Source organism: Pongo pygmaeus, chromosome 3 (genome assembly GCF_028885625.2).
Source record: "Pongo pygmaeus isolate AG05252 chromosome 3, NHGRI_mPonPyg2-v2.0_pri, whole genome shotgun sequence".
Taxonomy (NCBI): Eukaryota; Metazoa; Chordata; class Mammalia; order Primates; family Hominidae; genus Pongo; species Pongo pygmaeus.
Window position 1 is genome coordinate 79,602,129 of NC_072376.2, and position 26,325 is coordinate 79,628,453.

At 36.0% G+C, this 26,325-nt stretch overlaps 1 long non-coding RNA gene across 1 annotated transcript; it reads right to left on the reverse strand.

Moving 5' to 3' along the window:
- Positions 1-25,809, reverse strand: LOC134739299 (uncharacterized). The gene is made up of 3 exons (XR_010125924.1): positions 25,634-25,809; positions 14,943-15,129; positions 1-93 (listed from the first exon to the last, which is right to left on the reverse strand). It is a non-coding gene; the product is annotated as an uncharacterized LOC134739299 (long non-coding RNA).
- Positions 25,810-26,325: the final 516 nt, after the last annotated feature.

Sequence of the window (26,325 nt, forward strand, 5' to 3'; positions counted from 1 at the left end):
AGTTGGGGTCCACATCTGAAGTTATTTAGGCTCTGGGCACATCAAGTTGAATCACTCTCCACAGGAAAGCATCCTTCTACTTATCTTCAGAGTCTGCAAATAATACCATCAACCACATACACCTCATAATCAAATCAGACCAAAGAAACAATGAACAAACACCTTCACTGAGAAGTGGCAGAGTCAACAGAAAGTAAATTTAGGCCAAAAATGACCTGATGGTAAGTATGTGAGCTATATCCAGAAGGATAATGACTTACAGTTACCCTCCCTTAGTTGCTCAATTCGTTTTTAAATTATAAATGGATTTTAATAAATACAAAAACTGACACGTGAGAAATGTCATACTTTTTTCTCACATTTGTACTTCTATCAAATAATTTTGTAAAAGTAGAATGCATAGAGTATTTAATGTCACTGTTTATATTAGCATTTCTCAAACTGTACAGTCTTTTTGATATATTTAAAATACATTTAAAATAGTTTGTGACATAATATAATTATTATACTAAAATGTAAAAGCCTTTTTTTCTAATGTGACCCTATATTCATGATATTACCTTATTTGTCTCTATTGATTCCCAAACATAACTTCATTTTTATTCTGGTTTTGCCTAGTATTTGGTAAGATTATCCTATTATTTTAAAAATGGTAAGACAGAAAATGTTGACTTATTATATTCCCAACATAATCCCCATTAAATTTAATTACTATATCATATTACACAGAAAAGAGTTAACACAGCAACCCTGAAAATATCCTTAGAAAGGCTTGCTTGCATTGCTGCCTCCTGGTTGGCATTTAAAAACATGGATTTCAAGAGTGTTTCCACATGTGTCAAAGTTCTGTGCATTTTTAAATAAGAATAAAGAGTGTCTCAATGTTCCTAAACAGCTTGTGCATACAATATAATTTATATTGAACACCTGCTTTCCTACTTGGAAGCTAGAAACTTAATATATGATAGAGAGAGGTATCCCCACAAACCCATCCCTGAAGAAACTCCCTGGGCACTGAATTTCTAGTGTGCTTCCTTGGTAGATGACATTTCACACAAGTTGTCACAACTCATTGCTGGAAAAATTAGTCACATCTGTGTACTAGGAAATGACTCTTGGCACCTTGCACTTCGTTTCCTCCAAACTTCACCCCATGTTCCATTTTCTTTTGTTGATATTCTTTCATTCTTTTTGCTGTAATACATCATAGCTGTGTCTGGCTTATTTCACTTAATATAATGTCTTCAAGGTTTGACCACGTTGTGGTAAATGGTAAGATTTCTTTCTTTGCTGAGACTGAGCAAAATTCCATTGTATGTATGTATCAGATTTTCTTTATTCATTTAGGAGTCAATGGGATTTTAGGTTGTTTCTATATTTTAGCTATGGTGAATAATACTGCAAAGAAAATGGGAGTGCAGATATCTCTTTGAAATCCTGATTTTAATTCTTTTGAATGTATACTTAGAAGTAGGATTGCTGAGTCACATGGTAGTTCCATTTTTAATTTTTTGAGGAAACTCCATTCCCAACAACAGTGACCTGCATGAGTTCCAGAGACCTGTTGTGCAACATGGGACTTACGATTAACACACAGTATTGTGCACTGTAATACATATTCAAAAGACAGATCTTATCATAAGTGTTCTTAACAGACACACACGAACACAAAAGAACACAAGAAAATTTGGGGAAGTGATAAATATATTTGGTACCTTGATCACAGTGATGGCACAACACAATGTATGCATATGTCTATACTCATCAAATGTCTATCAATTATATGTCAATAAAGCTTACAAATCATAGCTAAGGGTACAACTGTATGCTAATTCTTGTGAGTCTTCCTAGCGAATCAACATAACTGGGAGTGGTCTTGGGAACCACTAACATGCTGATGCAAAATATTAAATATTTGAGTGTGTTGTTGTTGTTGTTGTTGTTGTAATTACCTAAAGATATTTTTAAGTAAAGTATGATAGAGATTTAGTCACATCACAATAGGGAATGGGAGAATAAGAATCATAATTGCAAAGACTGACCTTATTCTTTTTCACCAAGACGGTTACAGATTATGCAGTCTTGGAGTGAACTGGGTTCACTAACTAACATGTTCATTAACCAATATCTTCAAAAGTTCCTTTTCAGGGCCATCCTTATTTGAATGGTTTCAATTAAATGAGAATTACATAGTATGCCACCATTAGAGTCACCTTCTATTTTGCATTGTGTATTGCTATGAATAGATTTTCTATGGAAAAATACCTTATTATCATCTCTAGTTGTCTATTTATATAAATGCATGATCCTTAAATTAAATTGAACTACAACATTAGCAATATATATTGTTATGTTATAATCTGTATTTCTTTTTAGATGCATTTCAGTTTCTTTTATTTTCACTTACTTATGGTCACAATAAAGAAGTTGTAACTTGTTTTATATAAGCTATAGAATGATGATAAACTGTAATTTTAGAGAAGATTTTAAATTCTATTGCAAACTAAGCAGAAAAAGATTTATGGGATAAACATTAAACTTTATTTTCAATGACAATTTGAAGACTTATTCCAAAAATAAGTCTATTCAATGATGTAAGTTGGCTAGAGGTTCAATATAAATTTGTTTACATATTTACTATTAAATTTCTTTGAATATTTTGTTGCATTTGCCAAATGCAATGAAAAGTTCCAAATTTTAAATTCTTTTGAAAATTACTCTAAAGCCTAAAATCTGTAAAATATTCATTATTGCATTGTATCTGGATACTTGAAATAACTTTTTGTTTCTTCACATAAGTCTATTGTGTATTTGATCATACACATAATTTTCCAATTTTTTCCATTTTGCAATAAATGGAGATTATTCAGTTAAAAACCATATATGCTATGGCTTATCAATTTCAAATTTAGAAAAAAGTATTATTTATCTTAGAATCAGGCATCTTAAGATATATCACTTTATAATAGTTCTTTAATAATATCTTATTTTGATAATAATCCTGTGAGTTAACTTTTTTAAATTTCAGAAATAAGAATATAAGTGTTTTAAGTAATTTTTGAGTAAGTTTTTTACTACTATAAATTAAGTTGTAAAGATATAATATATATATTATAAAACTTCTTTTTACAGCAGAAATTCTCAAGATTGCTGAACAAATTAACTAAATTGGGGATAAATATTCAGTTTGATGATCAGTGGTTCAGCATTACCACTGATTACAATGAAGCCTAGCTTATTGTAGTAAATCACAAAGTTGGTAGCAACAATTAGGCCCAGCTAGGTTAACTTGAAAACTAGGTAGCTTTATCTGATCACAATAACATGGGTTACTAATATCTTCAAAATTATGTATATTTATATGTTTCTCACCAAAATATATGAAAACAAAGAATTTAAATTGCAAAAACAGCTATTACTAATTTGACAATTTGTGAGAAAACCCATTTCAAAAAGCTGTGCTTTTCTTGTTCCATAATCCATTACCAATATTGTATTTTCAGAATATACCTAAACTAATAGAGAACGATAATATGGTTGATATTATATGAAGTAAAGATCTGAAAATATATGAAAAATGAGAAATTAATTATAGTGCAGGTGATATATTAAAGATATTTAAATGCTGTTATTCAAATATTTTAACATTTTAAAGTATTTTGAGTACAGTTCTTAAAAAAATTTATAGTTTTCATGTGACAAGTCAAAGATGAATACTAATAAAAAATCTCCTTAGAAACAGGGAATAATTCTAACATTCATTAAGTATAAAATAATTTAAGAAATGTTAGAATTGCCCCCTGAATAAATTGTACCTATGTCTATCAATATGAAGGTATATTATTGAGACAGAGCTAAGTGATAAAAATAGTTTTCAGAGTAATGTATATAGGATGCAATTTTATTTTATTTTAGGGATAACAAGAAAACAAACATTTTACCAAAAATAATTCCAGAATAAATATTTTTGTGACAGTAAATGCATGGAATAGGATGAAAAAGAATACCCATCAACAAATCCTAGTAATATACAAATATTTTCAATCAAATATCTATTTCCAAATGGTTTTCTCTTTATGTTTTATTTTACAATGAAAAATACATTTTTATTGAAAAGAGTCCGTTATAAAAGACTAAAATTTCAAGTTTTTCTTTCCCAGTCCCCTTGCCAGTTTTTGCCTTTCCCAGTCACAAAAAGAATAAAATACCTGTGAATACAACTAACTTGGGAGCTGAGAGATATCTAAAAGAACTACAAACCACTGCTCAAAGAAATCAGAAATGACACAGACAAATTGAAAAAAACATTCCGGGGGGGAGGAGCCAAGATGGCCGAATAGGAACAGCTCCGGTCTACAGCTCCCAGCGCGAGCCACGCAGAAGACGAGTGATTTCTGCATTTCCATCTGAGGTACCGTGTTCATCTCACTAGGGAGTGCCAGACAGTGGGCGCAGGTCAGTGGGTGAGCGCACCGTGCGCCAGCCGAAGCAGGGGCGAGGCATTGCCTCACTCAGGAAGCGCAAGGGGTCAGGGAGTTCCCCTTCCAGGGGTGACAGACGGCACCTGGAAAATCGGGCCACTCCCACCCGAATACTGTGCTTTTCCGACGGGCTTAGGAAACGGTGCCCCAGGAAAGTATAGCCCGCACCTGGCTCAGAGGGTCCTACGCCCATGGAGTCTCACTGATTGCTAGCACAGCAGTCTGAGATCAAACAGCAAGTCGGCAGCGAGGCTGGGAGAGGGGCACCCGCCATTGCCCAGGCTCACTTAGGTAAACAAAGCAGCCAGGAAGCTTGAACTGGGTGGAGCCCACCACAGCTCAAGGAGGCCTGCCTGCCTCTGTAGGCTCCACCGTTGGGGGCAGGGCACAGACAAACAAAAAGACAGCAGTAACCTCTGCAGACTTAAATGTCCCTGTCTGACAGCTGTGAGGAGAGCAGTGGTTCTCCCAGCACGCAGCTGGAGATCTGAGAACGGGCTGACTGCCTCCTCAAGTGGGTCCCTGACCCCTGACCCCCGAGCAGCCTAACTGGGAGGCACCCCCCAGCAGGGGCAGACTGACACCTCACATGGCCGGCCAGGTACTGCAACAGACCTGCAGCTGAGGGTCCTGTCTGTTAGAAGGAAAACTAACAGAAAGGACATCCACACCAAAAACCCATCTGTACATCACCATCATCAAAGACCAAAAGTAGATAAAACCACAAAGATGGGGAAAAAACAGAGCAGAAAAACTGGAAACTCTAAAAAGCAGAGTACCTCTCCTCCTCCAAAGGAACACAGTTCCTCACCAGCAACGGAACAAAGCTGGACGGAGAATGACTTTGACGAGCTGAGAGAAGAAGGCTTCAGATGATCAAATTACTCCGAGCTACGGGAGGATATTCAAACCAAAGGCAAAGAAGTTGAAAACTTTGAAAAAAATTTAGAAGAATGTATAATTAGAATAACCAATACAGAGAAGTGCTTAAAGGAGCTGATGGAGCTGAAAACCAAGGCTCGAGAACTACGTGAAGAATGCAGAAGCCTCAGGAGCCGATGCAATCAAATGGAAGAAAGGGTATCAGCCCTGGAAGATGAAATGAATGAAATGAAGCAAAAAGGGAAGTTTAGAGAAAAAAGAATAAAAAGAAACGAGCAAAGTCTCTAAGAAATGTGGGAATATGTGAAAAGACCAAATCTACGTCTGATTGGTGTACCTGAAAGTGATGGGGAGAATGGAAACAAGTTGGAAAACACTCTGCAGGATATTGTCCAGGAGAACTTCCCCAATCTAGCAAGGCAGGCCAACATTCAGATTCAGGAAATACAGAGAATGCCACAAAGATACTCCTCGAGAAGAGCAACTCCAAGACAAATAATTGTCAGATTCACCAAAGTTGAAATGAAGGAAAAAATGTTAAGGGCAGCCAGAGAGAAAGGACGGGTTACCATCAAAGGGAAGCCCATCAGACTAACAGCTGATCTCTCGGCAGAAACTCTACAAGCCAGAAGAGAGTGGGGGCCAATATTCAACATTCTTAAAGAAAAGAATTTTCAATCCAGAATTTCATATCCTGCCAAACTAAGCTTCATAAGTGAAGGAGAAATAAAATACTTTACAGACAAGCAAATGCTGGAGATTTTGTCACCACCAGGCCTGCCCTAAAAGAGCTCTTGAAGGAAGCGCTAAACATGGAAAGGCACAACCGGTACCAGTCACTGCAAAATCATACCGAAATGTAAAGACCATTGAGACTAGGAAGAGACTGCATCAACTAACGAGCAAAATATCCAGCTAACATCATAATGACAGGATCAAATTCACACATAACAATATTAACTTTAAATGTAAATGGACTAAATGCTCCAATTAAAAGACACAGACTGGCAAATTGGATAAAGACTCAAGACCCATCAGTGTGCTGTATTCAGGAAACCCATCTCACGTGCAGAGACACACATAGGCTCAAAATAAAAGGATGGAGGAAGATCTACCAAGCAAATGGAAAACAAAAAAAGGCAGGGGTTGCAATCCTAGTCTCTGATAAAACAGACTTTAAACCAACAAAGATCAAAAGAGACAAAGAAGGCCATTACATAATGGTAAAGGGATTAATTCAACAAGAAGAGCTAACTATCCTAAATATATATGCACCCAATACAGGAGCACCCAGATTCATAAAGCAAGTCCTGAGTGACCTACAAAGAGACTTAGACTCCCACATATTAATAATGGGAGACTTTAACACCCCACTGTCAACATTAGACAGATCAACGAGACAGAAAGTCAACCAGGATACCCAGGAATTGAACTCAGCTCTGCACCAAGTGGACCTAATAGACATCTACAGAACTCTCCACCCCAAATCAACAGAATATACATTTTTTTCAGCACCACACCACACCTATTCCAAAATTGACCATATACTTGGAAGTAAAGCTTTCCTCAATAAATGTAAAAGAACAGAAATTGTAACAAACAGTCTCTCAGATCACAGTGCAATCAAGCTAGAACTCAGGATTAAGAATCTCACTCAAAACCGCTCAACTACATGGAAACTGAACAACCTGCTCCTGAATGACTACTGGGTACATAATGAAATGAAGGCAGAAATAAAGATGTTCTTTGAAACCAACGAGAACCAAGACACAACATACCAGAATCTCTGGGATGCATTCAAAGCAGTGTGTAGAGGGAAATTTATAGCACTAAATGCCCACAAGAGAAAGCAGGAAAGATCCAAAATTGACACCCTAACATCACAATTAAAAGAACTAGAAAAGCAAGAGCAAACACAATCAAAAGCTAGCAGAAGGCAAGAAATAACTAAAATCAGAGCAGAACTGAAGGAAATAGAGACACAAAAAACCCTTCAAAAAATAAATGAATCCAGGAGCTGGTTTTTTGAAAGGATCAACAAAATTGATAGACCACTAGCAAGATTAATAAAGAAAAAAAGAGAGAAGAATCAAATAGATGCAATAAAAAATGATAAAGGGGATATCACCACCGATCCCACAGAAATACAAACTACCATCAGAGAATATTACAAACACCTCTATGCAAATAAACTAGAAACTCTAGAAGAAATGGATAAATTCCTCAACACATATACTCTCCCAAGACTAAACCAAGAAGAATTTGAATCTCTGAATAGACCAATAACAGGAGCTGAAATTGTGGCAATAATCAATTGCTTACCAACCAAAAAAAGTCCAGGACCAGATGGGTTCACAGCCGAATTCTACCAGAGGTACAAGGAGGAGCTGGTACCATTCCTTCTGAAACTATTCCAATCAATAGAAAAAGAGGGAATCCTCCCTAACACATTTTATGAGGCCAGCATCATCCTGATACCAAAGCCTGGCAGAGACACAACAAAAAAAGAGAATTTTAGACCAATATCCTTGATGAACATTGATGCAAAAATCCTCAATAAAATACTGGCAAACAGAATCCAGCAACATATCAAAAAGCTTATCCACCACGATCAAGTGGGCTTCATCCCTGGGATGCAAGGCTGGTTCAATCTATGCAAATCAATAAATGTAATCCAGCATATAAACAGAACCAAAGACAAAAACCACATGATTATCTCAATAGATGCAGAAAAGGCCTTTGACAAAATTCAACAACCCTTCATGCTAAAAACTCTCAATAAATTAGGAATTGATGGGACGTATCTCAAAATAATAAGAGCTATTTATGACAAACCCACAGCCAATATCATACTGAATGGGCAAAAACTGGAAGCATTCCCTTTGAAAACTGGCACAAGACAGGGATGCCCTCTCTCGCCACTTCTATTCAACATAGTGTTGGAAGTTCTGGCCAGGGCAATTAGGCAGGAGAAGGAAATCAAGGGTATTCAATTAGGAAAAGAGGAAGTCAAATTGTCCCTGTTTGCAGATGACATGATAGTATATCTACAAAACCCCATTGTCTCAGCCCAAAATCTCCTTAAGCTGATAAGCAACTTCAGCAAAGTCTCAGGATACAAAATCAATGTGCAAAAATCACAAGCATTCTTATACATCAATAACAGACAAACAGAGAGCCAAATCATGAGTGAACTCCCATTCACAATTGCTTCAAAGTGAATAAAATACCTAGGAATCCAACTTACAAGGGATGTGAAAGACCTCTTCAAGGAGAACTACAAACCACTGCTCAAGGAAATAAAAGAGGATACAAACAAATGGAAGAACATTCCATGCTCATGGGTAGGAAGAATCAATATCATGAAAATGGCCATCCTTCCCAAGGTAATTTACAGATTCAATGCCATCCCCATCAAGCTACCAATGACTTTCTTCACAGAATTGGAAAAAACTACTTTAAAGTTCATATGGAACCAAAAAAGAGCCCGCATCGCCAAGCCAATCCTAAGCCAAAAGAACAAAGCTGGAGGCATCACGCTACCTGACTTCAAACTATACTACAAGGCTACAGTAACCAAAACAGCATGGTACTGGTACCAAAACAGAGATATAGATTAATGGAACAGAACAGAGCCATCAGAAATAATGCCACATATCTACAACCATCTGATCTTTGACAAACCTGAGAAAAACAAGAAATGGGGAAAGGATTCCCTATTTAATAAATGGTGCTGGGAAAACTGGCTAGCCATATGTAGAAAGCTGAAACTGGATCCCTTCCTTACACCTTATACAAAAATCAATTCAAGATGGATTAAAGACTTAAATGTTAGACCTAAAACCATAAAAACCCTAGAAGAAAACCTAGGCAATACCATTCAGGACATAGGCATGGGCAAGGACTTCATGTCTAAAACACCAAAAGCAATGGCAACAAAAGCCAAAATTGACAAATGGGATCTAATTAAACTAAAGAGCTTCTGCACAGCAAAGGAAACTACCATCAGAGTGAACAGGCAACCTACAAAATGGGAGAAAATTTTCGCAACCTACTCATCTGACAAAGGGCTAATATCCAGAATCTACAATGAACTCCAACAAATTTACAAGAAAAAAACAAACAACCCCATCAAAAAGTGAGCAAAGGACATGAACAGACACTTCTCAAAAGAAGACATTTATGCAGCCAAAAAACACATGAAAAAATGCTCACCATCACTGGCCATCAGAGAAATGCAAATCAAAACCACAATGAGATACCATCTCACACCAGTTAGAATGGCAATCATTAAAAAGTCAGGAAACAACAGGTGCTGGAGAGGATGTGGAGAAATAGGAACACTTTTACACTGTTGGTGGGACTGTAAACTAGTTCAACCCTTGTGGAAGTCAGTGTGGCGATTCCTCAGGGATCTAGAACTAGAAATTCCATTTGACCCAGCCATCCCATTACTGGGTATATACCCAAAGGAGTATAGATCATGCTGCTATAAAGACACATGCACACGTATGTTAATTGCCGCATTATTCACAATAGCAAAGACTTGGAACCAACCCAAATGTCCAACAATGATAGACTGGATTAAGAAAATGTGGCACATATACACCATGGAATACTATGGAGCCATAAAAAATGATGAGTTCATGTCCTTTGTAGGGACATGGATGAAATTGGAAATCATCATTCTCAGTAAACTATCACAAGAACAAAAAACCAAACACCGCATATTCTCACTCATAGGTGGGAATTGAACAATGAGAACACATGGACACAGGAAGGGGAACATCACACTTCGGGGACTGTTGTGGGTTGCGGGGAGGGGGGAGGGATAGCATTGGGAGATATACCTAATGCTAGATGACGAGTTGGTGGGTGCAGCGCACCAGCATGGCACATGTATACATATGTAACTTACCTGCACATTGTGCACATGTACCATAAAACCTAAAGTATAATAATAATAATAATAATAATAATAATAATAATAATAATAATAAAAGAAAAAAAAAATTCCATGCTCATGGATAGGAAGTTTCAATATTGTTAAAATGGCCATACCACCCAAAGTAATTTATAGATTCAATACTATTCCTATTAAGCTACTACTGAAATTCTCAGAACCAGAGAAGGCTATTTTAAAACACATATGAACCCAAAAGGAGCCCAAAGAGCCAAGGCAATCTTAAGCAAAAAGAAGAATGCTGGAGGCATCATGCTACCTGACTGTAAACTATTACTACAGGGCTACAGTGACCAAAATAGCATGGTGCTGGAACAAAAACAGACACATAGACCAATAAAACAGAATAGAAAATACAGAAATAAGACCACACACCTACTACAATCTGATCTTCGAAAAACTTGACCAAAACAAACAATGGGAAAGGATTCTCTGTTCAATAGATGGTGCTGGAATAACTGGCTAACCATATGCAGAAGATTACAATTGAACCCCTTCCTTATACCATACACAAAAATTAACTCAAGATGGGTTAAAGACTTAAATTTAAAACCCAAAATTATAAAAACTCTGGAAGACAACCTAAACAATACCATTCAGGACATAGGCATGCACAAAGATTTCATGACAAAGATGTGAAAGCAATTGCAACAAAAGCAAAAATTGACAAATGGGTTCTAATTAAACTAAAGAGCTTCTGCATAGCTAAAGAAACTATCAACAGAGTAAACAGGTAACCCACAGAAGGAGAGAAAATTTTTGCAAACCATGTATCTCACAAAGGTCTAATATCCAGCATCTATAAAGAACTTAAACAAATTTACAAGAAAAAACCAGAGACCCCATTAGAAAAGTGGACTAAGGACATGAGCAGACGCTTTTTGAAAGAAGACATACATGTGAAAAATAAACATATGAATAAAAGCTCAATATCATTGATCATTACAGAAATGCAAATAAAAACCACAATGGGATATTGTTTCACACCAGACAGAAGGGCTATTACTAAAATATCAAAAAATAACAGATGCTGGTGAGATTGTGGAGAAAAAGGAACAATTATACACTGTTGTTGGGAGTGTATATTATTTCATCCATCGTGGAAGACAGTGTGGCAATTCCCCAAAGACCTAAAGGCAGTGGGAGACAGTGTGGCAATTCCTCAAAGGCCTAAAGACCTAAAGACAGTGGGAGACAATGTGGCAATAAAGACAATGTGGCAATTCCTCTTTAGGTCTTTGAGGAACTGCCACATTATCTGCTCTGCAATAGCTGAACCATTCGACCAGCAATCCTATTATTGGGTATATAGCCAAAGGAATATAAATCATTCTATTATAAATACACATGCACATGTATGTTCATTGCAGTCCTATTCACAATAACAAAGATATGGAATCAATCTAAATGCCCATCTATGATAGACTGGATAAAGAAAGTATGGTACATATATACCATGGATTACTATGCAGCTGTAAAAAAGAATGAGACCACGTTTTTTGCATGTCCCCATGTGGATGGAGCTGGAGGCCATTATCCTTAGCAAGCTAACACAGGAACAGAAAAGCAAATACCACATATTCTCACTTATAAGTGGGAGTTAAATGATGAGAACACGTGAACACACAGAGGGGAACAACACTTACTGAAACCTTTCAGAGGGCGGAGGGTGGAGGAGTGAGATGATCAGGAAAAATAACTAATGGGTACTAGGCCTAATATGTGAGTGATGAAATAATCTGTACGACAACCTCCCATGACACAAATTTACCTATGTAATGTACCTGCATTTGTACCCCTGAACTTAAAAGTTAAAAAAAGGGAAACTACCATTCCAATTTCTTGTATAGATTCACACACACACGCGTGTGTGCGTGCACGCACACCCCTCCCTTATATTTCTGACTCCTAGGATTTCTCAATCTCCAATTTATCCATTCTCATGGGATGTTGGAATTGCAGATGAGTCCATCTCTTGGGATCCTGTGCTATATTTTCTTACAGAATCTACAAAGGTCTTGGCTGGTTACAGTGACTCATGCCTGTAATCTTAGCACTGGGAGGTTGAGGGTAGAGGATCACTTGAGACCAGGAGTTTCAGACCAGCCTAGGCAACACAGTGAGACTTAGTCTCTATTTGAAAAAAAAAATAAAGTAATTAAAATTAAAAAAATAAAAAAGAATCTATAAGGGTCTTGTAGGATATAGTCTAGTCCAGCATTTCCAAAGCCTGAGCAATGTAAATCCTTCAGTTATGACCATATCTCCAAAGCATGCATTCTTAGATGGGCAGAGCCTTTGAAATTGTATGATTGTTCTTTAATTATCCTTATATAATCATCCAAAAAGCAATCTAGCTTCTTAAGAAACTGATAAAATTCTATTTCTGAAACCTATTTTTGACAGTCATTTTCAATTTAATAAACACATACTGCTCCCTAGGTTGTGTTATCTGACAGCATGCCCACAACAGAAAAGAGAGATAATTGACAACTGTGACTTCCTTGCTATATCTTTAGATTTCTGGTATCACTCCCATATCATTATGCTTGAAGATTAAATTAAGGCCTGATCATTTTCACTATTGTTCCAATTGCCTAGCAGTATTGGTAAAACTGGGCTTTTGGCTTACCTCTACAGAGATAATTTAGTCGAGGATACATCTTTGGGTAAAAAGCATGGAACAGTCTTGCCCCCACAGATAACAATCCTATTGAAGGTGTGACTTGCCTATTTCAGTCCCAAGAGATATTGAGTTTCAACAAAGCTACACATAGCATTAAACATGACAATTGGTGGCTCACGCCTGTAATCCCAGCACTTTGGGAGGCCAAGGCGAGTGGATCAGGAGGTCAGGAGATAGAGACCATCCTGGCTAACACAGTGAAACCCTGCCTCCACTAAAAATACAAAAAGAATTAGCCGGGCAGTGTGGCGGGCGCCTGTAGTCCCAGCTACTCGGGAGGCTGAGGCAGGAGAATGGTGTGAACCCGGGAGGTGGAGGTTGCGCCACTGCACTCCAGCCTGGGTGACAGAGCGAGACTCCATCCCAAAAACAAACAAACAAACAAAAAAATTACAATTAGAGTTCTTCCAGATGAAGTAAGCACAACATACCTTTCTCTTCCACTATATCTATAAACCCTGGATAGAATGCAAGCTATAACCTTATAGAATATAACTATAAACCCTGGACAGAATGCATGAAGCAACCATCAGAGGATGAATAAGGAGGATTGAGGAGATGACAGGAATTCAAAGTATGCCTCAAACCATGGTGAGTTTACCATTTTTATTTCCTCTGGTATCCCTGGGCTGAAATGAAGTACCAAACACCCTTAAGTGATCACACATCAGTGATCATACTGGTGCAAAACTGCTCCAGGAAAATCCTCCAGTTCTGGCTTGAGGAGCTAGACAAGATACTCTTAATGCTTGGAGAGAGTGTATAATCAACTCCCAAGCCCCTCCACACCCAAGCAATTCTGTGTTCAATGAGGTAGCAGTGGCAAGGAAGTGGCAGTGGCAATGACAGCCTTTGGAGCTAAAATAGAGAGTGAGAGATGGGAACCTGCCTCTCCATTCAGAGCCCCAAGAGGATGAGGCAAACCATTTTATTTTATTTCTTTCTCTTCTTCCTTACTTGACTCCAGGCACAGGTGTAGATGTAGCATGTGTAGCAGAGTACAGTAATTAAACCCCCAGCTTCCTGGCCTATGGCAAGACCCTGAAGAATGAGAAAGGGCCATGGAGATAGTGGAAAGGAAGGAACTAGCAATAGTGAGTCATGCCTAATGATGTTTATGAATTTGTACATTTGCTCACAGCTGCAAGTGTGTGACTCTTATCCTATTCATCATATCAAAGATGTTGAGAATTGAACTAAAGAATTATTACATTCATAGGATAGATTCAAACAGACCTGCAAGTCTTCGAAAATTGACATGGCATTGGAACCACAAAATGGGGATTGGAATATGTGATCTACTTAACTGAGTCAACTTCCAATTATATTCAAAATGATCAGGATATAATTAAAAATGACTGTATATGTGAAATACAAGAAATAACTAACAAGGAAAACCAACAGATGCCAACACTAAGATGACACAGATGTTGGAATTATCTGACCAAAGGTTTTAAGGCAGATACAGGTGCCACAATAAGCAAACACAAACACTCTTGAAATCTGTAAAACAATTGGAAGCATCAGTAAGAAAACAAACTATATAAGAAGTATGGAAATTATATAACAGAAAAGCACAATAAGGAAAAATATTCAGTACAATAGAAGACTGGAAATAATAGAGCAAATTATCAGTAAATTTGAAGACAGATCAATAGACATTACCCAATTTGAATTAGAGTGAAAAACAACTGAAAACAAACAGATAACACACATCTTCAGAGACTGTGCAACAATAACAAAGTGTCTCACATCCATGACATTGGAATTTCAGAAAGGGAGGAGAAAGAGTGTGGTGTTAGGGGAACATTTTAAAGAAATAATAGCTGAAAACATCTCACTATTTGTGAAACATATAAATTCACAGATTCTGGAAGCTCAGTGAATCCCAAACAAGATAAACCCCTTCAAAAAATCCTGATGCTCTTACATCTTTTTTCACTCTGTTCCATTCCTGTTGCATCTTGTTTTTGCAACTTTTCACACACACTGTCACCACTTTTCCCCAAATTCCTTGCTTGGTGCATCCCACAAGCTTTTTCTTACTCTCCCTCCACTTTTCTTGACTATTTATCATGGAAGCCCAACAGATAATCTTCAAAGGCAGAAAGCAAGCTCTGTGAGAACAGACGAAAGGTAGACATTGAGATTTTGTGTTAATATCCTATCGTTGCTATAAAAAGTTTCCCTAAACCTAGTGGCTTAAACAACACGCATTTATTGTTTTACAGTTCTGGAGGACAGAAGTCTAACTGGGCTAAAACAAATAAATTAGCAGGGCTGCAATCCTTTGGAGGCTCTAGGAAAGTATTGGTTCCTTGTCTTCTCCAGCTTCAGGAGGCTAGTCAACTTCTTTGGCTCATGACCATCTTCCATATTAAAAGCCAGCAATCATATATCCAACCTCTGCTTCTGTTATCATATGCCCTTCTCTGCCTCTCTCTTTCCCTTATGAGGATCCTTGTGATTATATTGGGCTCACCTGGATTATTGAGCATAGTCTTCCTACCTCAAGATTCTACATTAAATGACACCTACAAAGTATCTTTTGCCTTATGAAGAAACTGATTCACAGTATTGGGGGTCAGGAGGCAGACATCTTTGGAGGGTCATTATTCTGCCTGCCACAGTAGTCAAAGCCAAAATCCTTAATGATGAGGTGGAAATGAAAGGTGAAAACAAACAAACAAACAAAAACAAGTAATAATTTTTGTCCTATCACGTCTTCCTTTCAGACTTTTCTATTTGCTCTTGGCCTTTTGAAATTTCATTGAGATAACACCAGATATGAGCTTGTTTTTATTCATCTTTCTTCAAAAGAGGTTTTTCTTGTTTTAAGCTCTGATAATTATTTCTGCATTTTATTTGATTTTTGCTTTCTTTCATGTCTCTTTGATTTCTGCAATGCCTATTTAAAAGGCTTTTGATTTTTTTTCTATCCTCATTGCTTCTGAATATTTTTTTTGTCATAGTTTCCATTCTCCTTTTGCTTTTAATTCTGGGGGAATCATTTGGCTTCTTTTTCTGCTTACTGATTTCCCTCTTTCTCTACTTCAGTCTAATAATCAAATTTTAAATTTCTTTTCCTTTCAAAGTATTTTTATTTTCTATTATCTTTACCCTCTTTCACTCCACCATCATGCATCCAATTTCCTCTGAGGAAATTGGTAACTCATTATATTTTAGTTTCCAATGTTTTCCTTTTTTTCGTGTAATAACTTTGTTTTTACTAATGTTGCCTTGTGTTGAGTATGGTGAATTATTTCATGGTGCCAGGTGTCCTTAATTTCCTCTTGATCCTTAATTTACTGCTCATTATTTTATTGGAGGATTGCTGTTCACCTGTCCACAGAGGCTGTGGATGCTGTGGATCCTGGAAGTCAGTAGCTATTTAAAACATTGTTCTGTTTCTATTTCCAGACATTGCTTGTGCCTAGTAACAAACACTGTTTCCACCAGCTGTCCAGCATAGGGAGTGAGGCCAATCTGCCCAGCTACTCTTGAGTCTGTAATCCTGACAATTGTCCTCAGTCTCCCTCCAATTGCTGCTGCAACTACTCCCACCTCCCTAGCAGTGTTCTGTGCATTTTTAGACCTATGATTGGTTTCCTTTTTTGCTTGTTCTCTGTTGTTCTGATCACATTTATTTTCTATCTGTGAGGAATTCCTCACACATTCTGGTAAGTTCATAGCTATTTATTATTTTCCAGTGAGGGATATCATATATTTTCCTCACACATTCCAGTAACTTGACAGCACTATATTTTTTTCAATGAGGGCTATTATATAAACATTTTTAATGTGCATTTTCTTATTTCATGCATTTTTTGTTGTTTAATTTTCACTACATACCCTTATTCAATTTGCCAACACCTTCTCATACTTAAAGTACCCACATAAATGTGTTTCCTCTGGTAGCTTTTTTCTGATTATTTTCTTCTTAGAAATATGCCCCTGTAATAATCTCCCAAACCAATTGGCCTTTCTCCTTCTTCCTGCTCATGAACTTGATACTAGTTCAATGCTCTGCACTAGATAAGTGGCAAGAGAATGAATTTGGTCTTTCTGGCTATCTGCTGTAATCACATTTATTAGATCACTCAGCACATAATAGTAACAGATTTTTCAATTTAAAAATTATTTTCTTCTTGAAACTATCCTATTTTACTAAAGGTGGGTGAGTAACTGAAACAACAAATGGAGTGATCACCAGCACCACTGATGAACAGGGAACTAGGTACAGTGTGTTGCAGGGAACATAAAGCTAATAGGCATCTAATCATGGCAAAAACACAGGGAAAGCTGTATGTAACCTTGTTACATATATTTAATATTTATGAGAGAATTATCTTAGTCCATTTTGAACTGCTACAGCAGAATCTCAGACTGAGTAACTTATAAACATAAATTTATTTCTCATGATTCTGGAGAATAGGAAGTCCAAGATCAAGAGGGTGGCATCTTGTGAGGGCCTTCTTGCTGTGTCATCTCATGGCAGAAAGCAAGAGAGGAAAATAGCACACGTATGTGTGTGGAGGTGAGGGCACACTTGCTCCAACAAACCCACTCCTGCAGTAAGAAAAACACTCCCTGGATAACAGCATGAATCCACATGAATCCATTCAGGAGGGCAGACCGCTCATAAACCAAGTCAGCTCTCTTTAGGTCCCACCTCCCAATACTGCTGTACTGAGGATTCAGTTTCCAACACATCCTTTATGGGTGATACATTTAAAGCATAACAGGAAGTTTTTGAAATTAAAGGAAAAGAGATGAATAATTCAGTAAATAATGTTGAAATTATTAATTAGCAATTTATGAAGAAATATATTTATACCTTTACATTATGCCATATTCCAAAATAAATTTCAAATTATTAATTAACATAAAAATAGATGAAACACATTAATGTTTATCCAACATGTGCAAGAACATGACATTCTAAACTTCAAAGCTGTAGAAGAAAACACAAGGGAAATTAAAATTGACCAGATAAAAAATTAAAACATTCATGTGATTTACAAAATGCAAAACAAAAGGAAAAAATGTGCAGTGAATTTCAGCTTAATGAATAAATTAAAATAATTAATGTAGTTTAATTTTAACTTCCTGTAAATATAAAAATGTGTAAGAAAGTAACTCTAATTCTGCTAGTGAAACCAAAAACATAAGCAATTCAACAAAACAAAAACAAAGTCACATATTTATTAACTCTAAGAAATGAAATTAAAAATCCACGAATATCTCTCATCTTTCATTCTAGTTATTTTACCAACTGGGCATATTGAGGTCAAATAAATTTAAGCACTTAAAGTAGGCAGTCACATCTCTGATAAACATGCACACACAAATGAGTGCCTCAATTTCAGCACTAACATGCAATAAATTAAGCTGAATTCTTTATAAATTACAAATTTGGAAAGAATATTTTTGAAAAAAGGATGAATAAATTACTGAAATTTGGGAAAAAACTGGAATCAGAAAATACTTTGAGAAAAAAATAGCACATGATATTTACATTGAAGAATGGTTCAAATGAAGTTCTATTGCATGATGCAGAATGTGCTGAAATTCTCACTTCTTAGTAAATGTTATAAAGGCTATTTGAAATTCTGGCCTCCAGGGAACCAATGAGGAATGAAGTTTTCAATGGGACGGTTGAGTCATAGTAAGTGACAGGATAGTCAGTACTTGTTCTCATATAGGAACAACGCTAGTCATTCTCATAAGATAACAGTTTTGATATCAAGATGCAAGTACTTTAAGAGTGAACATTTTTAAATGAGATACTGGCATTCATGGCTATGTACAGTGGTTTATTTCCTGAATAAATATGAGTTTTCTATTGGATTTAGCTACATGTAGTCACAGCCTGAGCATTAATGCTCAGAAGAGCTACTGAAGGAAGTTTATGGGATCCAATCTTTGATGATCTCTGAAGATTAGGAATTTAAAGCTACCAAATGCTGCATGTAGGGTAGTGGTGGTGGAATGAAAGATATTGTGGTTTGATTTCTGAGTAACCCTTTCAAAATGTTCAAATGATTGCATTAAGCCTTTTCAATGCATTCTCCCTGAAACACACTTCTTCCACTGAGTAAAAGGACCCATGGCAGAAATAATCATTTTATTGGTGCTCACTGCCATCTTGTTTCTTGTGATGGATCTTGACACAAAGCAATTAAAGGTTTTGTTTTGCACAAAAAAATGTGTGTGGTTATTTTTATGTTTTAATCACCAATTCATTTAAAAACAAAAATATCTACAATATCCATGCCCTTCCTGTAGACAATGTTATGACTACATCAAGGCTGACTGTGCTCCAGTAAGCAATGGAATTAATTAGTTACAAAAATTATGTTAGGTGTGGTGACATGCTAGTATTATTTCAGACAAATTATTCTTACGAAAAAATAGTTACTGCAGAAATAAGAAAACTAATTCTTGACAGTAAGCCTGCATGCATTGAACCAGTTCTAGAAAAAAGAATAAAGACTATTTAAGGAACCAACTAAATGTGTCTTCCTTGGTCTTCCTTTCTGTTTTTCCAAACAATTCCTTTCAGTTAGCCATTGGCCTTATCCTCTTGCTGTTCTAGTCCTTAATGACACTCTGGTGGCACCCCATTAGGGCCTGCCTCTGGATTTTACCTGTCCTCACACCCACGTAACTACAGATTTTTCTCATTCCTTCAAGGCCCTTCTGGGTAACTGGCTGGGCATTGTTGAAAAAACCACATTAAGTTGTCAATAACACCTTCCTATCTTCCATCTTTCAGGAGAAAAGCCACAAATTAGGATCATTTCAGGTTCTCTGGTGCAAGGCTGAGTTTTTATTGTTTTTGCTTTTATTGCTGTTTTGTGGTTGATGTGTGTAGGTGGAGGAGGAGAGGTTGAATTAAGAAAATATACAAACATTTAATAATATATCTTATAGGCAGGTTTTAAAAGAGTAGACATGGAAAGCAAAATCTGAGATCACTAGAACTATTTTGTTTTCCAGCACAGTATTCAAACTTTGAAGTTGAGTGTCATTAGGCTAGGCATGACTTCTGCAGTTCTCTATAATCCCTCTCTAGCCTGCAGGGCTGATTTATAGGACTGCTTGGCCCTTGAAAGCATGTGAATGTCCAACCACTGGCACAAGCCTGTGTCTCTCACTTATAATGACTAGACTCCCTTTGCTTAATTTAAACATTTCCTGACTTTAAATTTCACAAGAAATAAATATATAAACCAAATATTTATGTCTAGAAATAAATTGTATTAGATCAGAGGCTTGGAACCTCCATTTTCCAGGTTTACCATCTATATAAATGAAGTTATCTGGAAAATGACTCTATTTTATTTCCTTCTTTGCCTTAGAAAAGTGTTGATGTGTAGTTCACTTAAAATAATGATTGCAAATATCCTTTTATTTTTATTAGTTGCTGTCTCAGCCTGGTTTACAATAAGCTCTTTGTTGAATATATATTCCATTATGACACTTAGTGTCAGGACTAGCGTGAAGCAAACCTGGCGCAAGGGTTCTAAATTTAAGGAGACATTCTCACCCAGGTGACACCCATGTACTTGCAGAATCCTGAGCATCCTGCCTCCTTAATTTTTGAGCCTTAGGCACCTCATTCTTAAGAAGGAATTTATAGTAATCTTACTTATAGCACTCATTAAAAATCCATGGTTTAGCCATATGAATATAGCATAATTAGCTTAGCTAGATTAATAATAATTTTTCAATGTTCTCAATTACTATGCCAAAAATAAGTTCAAATTTTAAGAAGAGGGGACAGTGGTGATCTAGTCCCTGTTTCTAAAATAATATCAATGAATTTTATCTCTGGGTGCTCTTTTTACAAAGAACTTTGTAAGACTCAAGGACACAGATATTAGTACCCACTCACTTCTCTTCACCTTCTTGGCTCCATTGTGGTCCAAACGACAATGGGACTATTGCCTTAGCCTTCCAATTTGCATCCACTGTAAAAGAGTGATCATTCTTCTCAATGTCTAATGGGACATAGTATAGTTCTCTTTTGCTGTAAACTGTTAGGTCCATTTGTCATTTTGAGGCTTTACGGTAACCATGGAGTGAATACTCCCTGAGACATTACTGGCACAAAGGATACGAGGGAGAGGCCATTGTCAATTTAGGTACCCAAGTAGAAGAAATGGTAATTGACTCCATTAGGACAGGTTTTTCTTAGCAACTATCAAAAACAACTAAGGCAGGCATTGTTAGGTGACTGAAGGGTTACGCTCTGCCAATGGGGCAATATCTTAGGAAAATTTGAGTATTACTATTATTATGACCTCCTAGGTACCCACCTGCTAGTAAGATTGAGTTCATGTAGGTTATTTTAAAAGAATATATGTTAAACAAATTTTATCTCATTGTTTCTCTCTTAATATTAGGTGCTAAGTACTTAGAATAATATAGCTGCTTAATATGGTTTGCACATTTATTAGAAGATACAACATTTATAAACTATATTAGAAAATAAAGTTTTTTTAATTTACATGCTTGTTCATTTACAAGAAAAATGGAAAGAATAATCTATTTTATCTCAAGACATATTAAACATACCTTTCTTCCCTTTCCACTGAAAAATTTAATGACTAAGTAAAACTATTTTAGAATAACTGAATCTAAAATTATCCTGAAATTTTCAGGTAATCATTAGCAATTAATATTTGAGTGCCTATGGTATATTACATACTGGATACTATTAGCTATTATTTGGAATATATTCTGCTTACATTCTTCCTCCACCATGTAAGTTCATCATTTTCCCTTTGGTTTTTTTTAATCCTATTTCGAGGTAAAACATAATTAGTTTTTTAATCATAAATTATTTTTCTAAGCACTTAAGTATTTAAAAATTTTTAGTAACATATTTTATATGTTTAGGAAAATGTTGGAATTTTGACTGGAAATAAATCTATGCATCAATTTGAAAATGATCACTAGCTTAAGTTACTGTGTCTTCCTGTTGTGAACATAATATAGATCTTCAGTAAATTTTGACTTATTTAATGGTTTTCAGTTGAATTTTTCTAGGTTCTCTATAAAAGTCTTCCACAATTTCGTATTTTTTTGAGACAAGATCTCGCTCTGTCACCCTGTGGGTGGAGTACATTTGCACAATCATAGTTCACTGCCGCCATGGACTCATGGGCTGAAGTGATTATCCCATCTCAGCATCCCAAGGAGCTAGGAGTAGAAGGGTGTGCAACCATGCTCAGCTAATTTATTTTTATTTTTATTTTTTTAGAGACAGAGTCTGGCTATGTTGCCTAGACTGGTCTAAAACTCCTAGTGTCAAGTGATCCCAGCTCCTTAGCATCCCCAGAAGCTGGGATTACAGGTGTAAGCCACCGCCCTTGGCTCCAAAATTTTTTGTTAGATTTACACACATATGTTTATACATATACTTCTTCTAGGTGTTTTGATATAGTATATTTAATTTTGTTAAGTATAAAATATTTCTCAAATTCTTATGATTTCTTCATTAATCTTGATTTTTCAAAAGTTAAATTTAAATCATATGTAATATTCTATTTATATGTTTATTGTACTAAATGCACAAAATTTATGAATTTTAAATTTTTCCACATGAATGGAAATATTTACTATTAGGGTCTGACTTGTTTTGTCCATGATAATTGTTTTTTAACTAAAAATATCCGTTTTCTGTTATTAAGGCATTAATTACTTGGTCAGATATTTTCCTCATCATTTTCTAACTTTATTCTTGTGAAGTTATGTTTTAAATGCATCTATTGAAAACATAGTTTGCTTTTGTTTTCTTGACCAATTTGACCATCTCTCTATTTTAAAAAGCAGTTTAATTTTATTTATATGTTTTGTGATTACTGATCCACCTGGATATACTTGAATTACCTTCTTTTGTTTAATATTAGTGGCACTTTTTATATGCTTACATGCTTCTCCTTCCTTATAATTTAAATTGAACTTTTCCTAGTAACTGTTTGAATTAAACACTATCTTATGCTTGCAAATGAATTTTCATTCATATTTCACTTAACATAGTATGTTAATCAATATATCTACCCAAATAGGTCAAAATTAAAGAAATTTAGGATATATTAACTTTGATAACTATCTACCCTAATCTTACATGTTATTATTGGTTTGGGGTTTTTTTTGTTTTGTTTTGTTTTGTTTTGAGATGGAATATCACTCTGTTGCCCAGGCTGGAGTGCAGTGGTGCAATTTCAGCTCACAGCAACCTCTGACTCCTGGGTTCAAGCTATTCTCATGCCTCGGCCTTCCTAGTAGCTGGATTACAGGTGCCTAGAAACCACATCCAGCTAATTTTTTGTATTTTTAGTAGAGATGGGATTTCACCGTGTTGGCCAGGCTGGTCTCCAACTCCTGGGCTTAAGTGATCCACCTGACTCAGCGTCCCAAAGTGCTGAGATTACAGGCATGAGCCACCATGCCTAGCCACCATTATTGTTTAATATTTAACTTCCTCCATGTTTTATTGCAAAAATTACGTATGAAGGGATTTGTTCAATAAAATCAATATTTGTTGAAATTACCCTTGTTTGTTAGTGTATTTCCTACTTGTTCTTTCTTGCTATCCATTTACCTTTAAGCTCGATGTTTTTCTTTCTTGAAGTTCATCCACTGGAAGTTATTTTGGTAAGTTTCTGTTTGTCTGAGTTGTCTTTATTTCAAACTCTTGGATTTATACTTTAGCTTTATACACACTTCTAACTTAACAAATATTTTTCTTCAGCAATACTAAGGTATTTTTGCACTGTCTCCTTAATTCCAAAATTGTTTTTTGGAACTGAGCTATCAGGGTAATTGTCTTTACTCTGTAAGGTAATCTGTTTGTATGTTTCTAAGGTTCTTAATTGTTCAGTAATTTTCTTTGATTTGTTTAGGAGTGAATTCCAGTTATTTGTGGTATGTGGCATCCACTGGACTTGCTAAATCCAAAGAGTCACAATGCCATTGGTTCCTGAAAATTCTTGTTGCTATATTTTCAAAATGACCTCTTCTCAGTTTTTCTAATTTCATGTGGATCTGCAATTAGATGCATAGCAGACCATCTCCCTCTGAACTGTTCCTATTTTTCATCTTAATTGCCATTTTTATTTATTTTTCCATTTGTGAATCCGTTTGTAGAAAGGACCACTTTATGTTTTTGTCCTCGTCTGGGGTTTCACAGAATGACCAGCATAATGATAGGTATTCAGGGGAGAGAAAACTTGTGCTTTCAAGTATTCATGGGTTCCCAGCTCATGAATGCCAGACCATAGTATGAAAACGATAAATTTTTAGGCATTCATTCTCTTATGTCAAAAAGAGGATTATTTGATTCTAGGCCTCCCTTCACCTGAATCTGAAAGCCTTGGGTTTATGCAGGAATCTCAGATTTATACCAATGAATAATAAATTCAGTGATAAATAACAAACCCCAAATAGTGGTAGCTTACACACACGCATACATACACACAAATAACACAAATAGATTCATTTTCTGCCAGAAAAAATAATCTGAAAGCAGTTAGTGCAGGACAGACATGATGATTCCATAGCTGTTATGAACCCAGTTTTCTTCTACATTTACACTCCCAGCTTTAAGATAAAGCATTAATGATGAAGGCTACTAATTGCAAATGAGGGATACAACCTCATGCTCCCTGTTCCTGACAGAAAGAAGAGAAAGCAAGGGAAAAATATTCTCCTAACAGCTGACTCCTATAAAGAGATGTAATATGATAGTCACCCAATACCTACCACTTGTGTCACACTGGCCAGAATTTATGTGCCCATCATTACTTCCCTCTGGGAAAATGGCTGTTAGTCTGTAGCTGGGCACGCTGCCACCAAAATAAAATTGGGGTTCAGTAATTAAGATTAATGGGCAAAGTACATTGGGCAGGCAACAAGCATTCTCTGCCACGTTGAGTCAAACTCTTTCCTCCTGTTCACTGCATCCCTTAACCCTAAGACTACAAACCAAGGGCACTGCCAAAGCAAAAAAAATACAACACCCTTCATGGGCCCTCAGAGCTTAAACTTTACCTTAAAACTAGGGATAAAAGTTCCCATTATGTTCTGAAACCTTGTCTACTTATAAGCTTAGCTCTGTAATTAAAAGTTTGTAATATTTTATCAAGTGCTTTGTTGCAAGATATTATTTTAGAAGGCAAGCATCTCCCACTTCATGTAAACAATCTGATTCTAAAATCCAAAAATGCTGAGAGGATATTTACCAGAATGATAGGGAATAATGACCTATTCTCCATAATTAGACATGGGAAAAATAAGATGTATTATACCTCAATCAAAACACACAACCTGTTTTCTAAATTTTCTCTAAATGCAATAAAACATTTACTTATAAATGATCATGTTTGAATGTAAAAATGCTTAAAACCTTTCCTAATCATCAAACAATTAATGTGGTTGTTAAATTCGTTTTGTATGCAGTAAAATGTACAGTTTACATGTCACACCATAAACATTCTGTTTACCATATGGAAAGGCCAATAACACATAGCAATAAATAAATTGGCTAGAAAAACTGCATATGAAAATTTACAATCAAATAGCAATTTCCTTTAATAAACTATAACTTACCAGTTGAGGTGGAGAGTTAAGGCTTGGGAAAAGCTGAGATGCCAAGAGCAGAAGAGGGTTGATCGCCATTATTTCATTATTTTTCACTGGTTATGGAAGTTGATAGTGAAGACAAGTGAGGTGAAGAGGCAGTAACTATCCAACGCAGAACCCAATACAGATCTTCTGTCATTCTGGTGCTGTTGTAAAAACTTTTGAACAGAAAAGCTTCAGTGATATGGTTGTAGTTTTAGGATGAAAAATCTTAAAAGAACACTTTGCTTGCACTTCAAATTTTAACATTCACATTCTCTTTGTATAATACTATAAGACAAAATGGGTCTTTCGCTTTAAAGGAAAGCTCCTACCTCATTGCCATAACATCTCAGAAAAATGTTTATTTTTGCATCTAAATAGCCCATCTACTACAATCTCTCTCAAAGTGCCAACAAGATCTGATTCAAATTCCCTTGTAAACCATCAGTGTGCTTTGCAAAATGTTTACATGTGATTTTGACATTCTAGTAATTGTTTCTGAAATGTAATTTGAGATTTATCTCTAGATAACTTTCTTTAAAATGTGTTACTGTGTTTTAAGATGTAAATATGTGTTTTTTATAAATAAGCTTTAATTTAAAAAGCTGTATTGCAAGATATGCACACACTCTGATATTTGCCTAGTAAAATTCAAAAGGATCCCACTAGAACGGAGT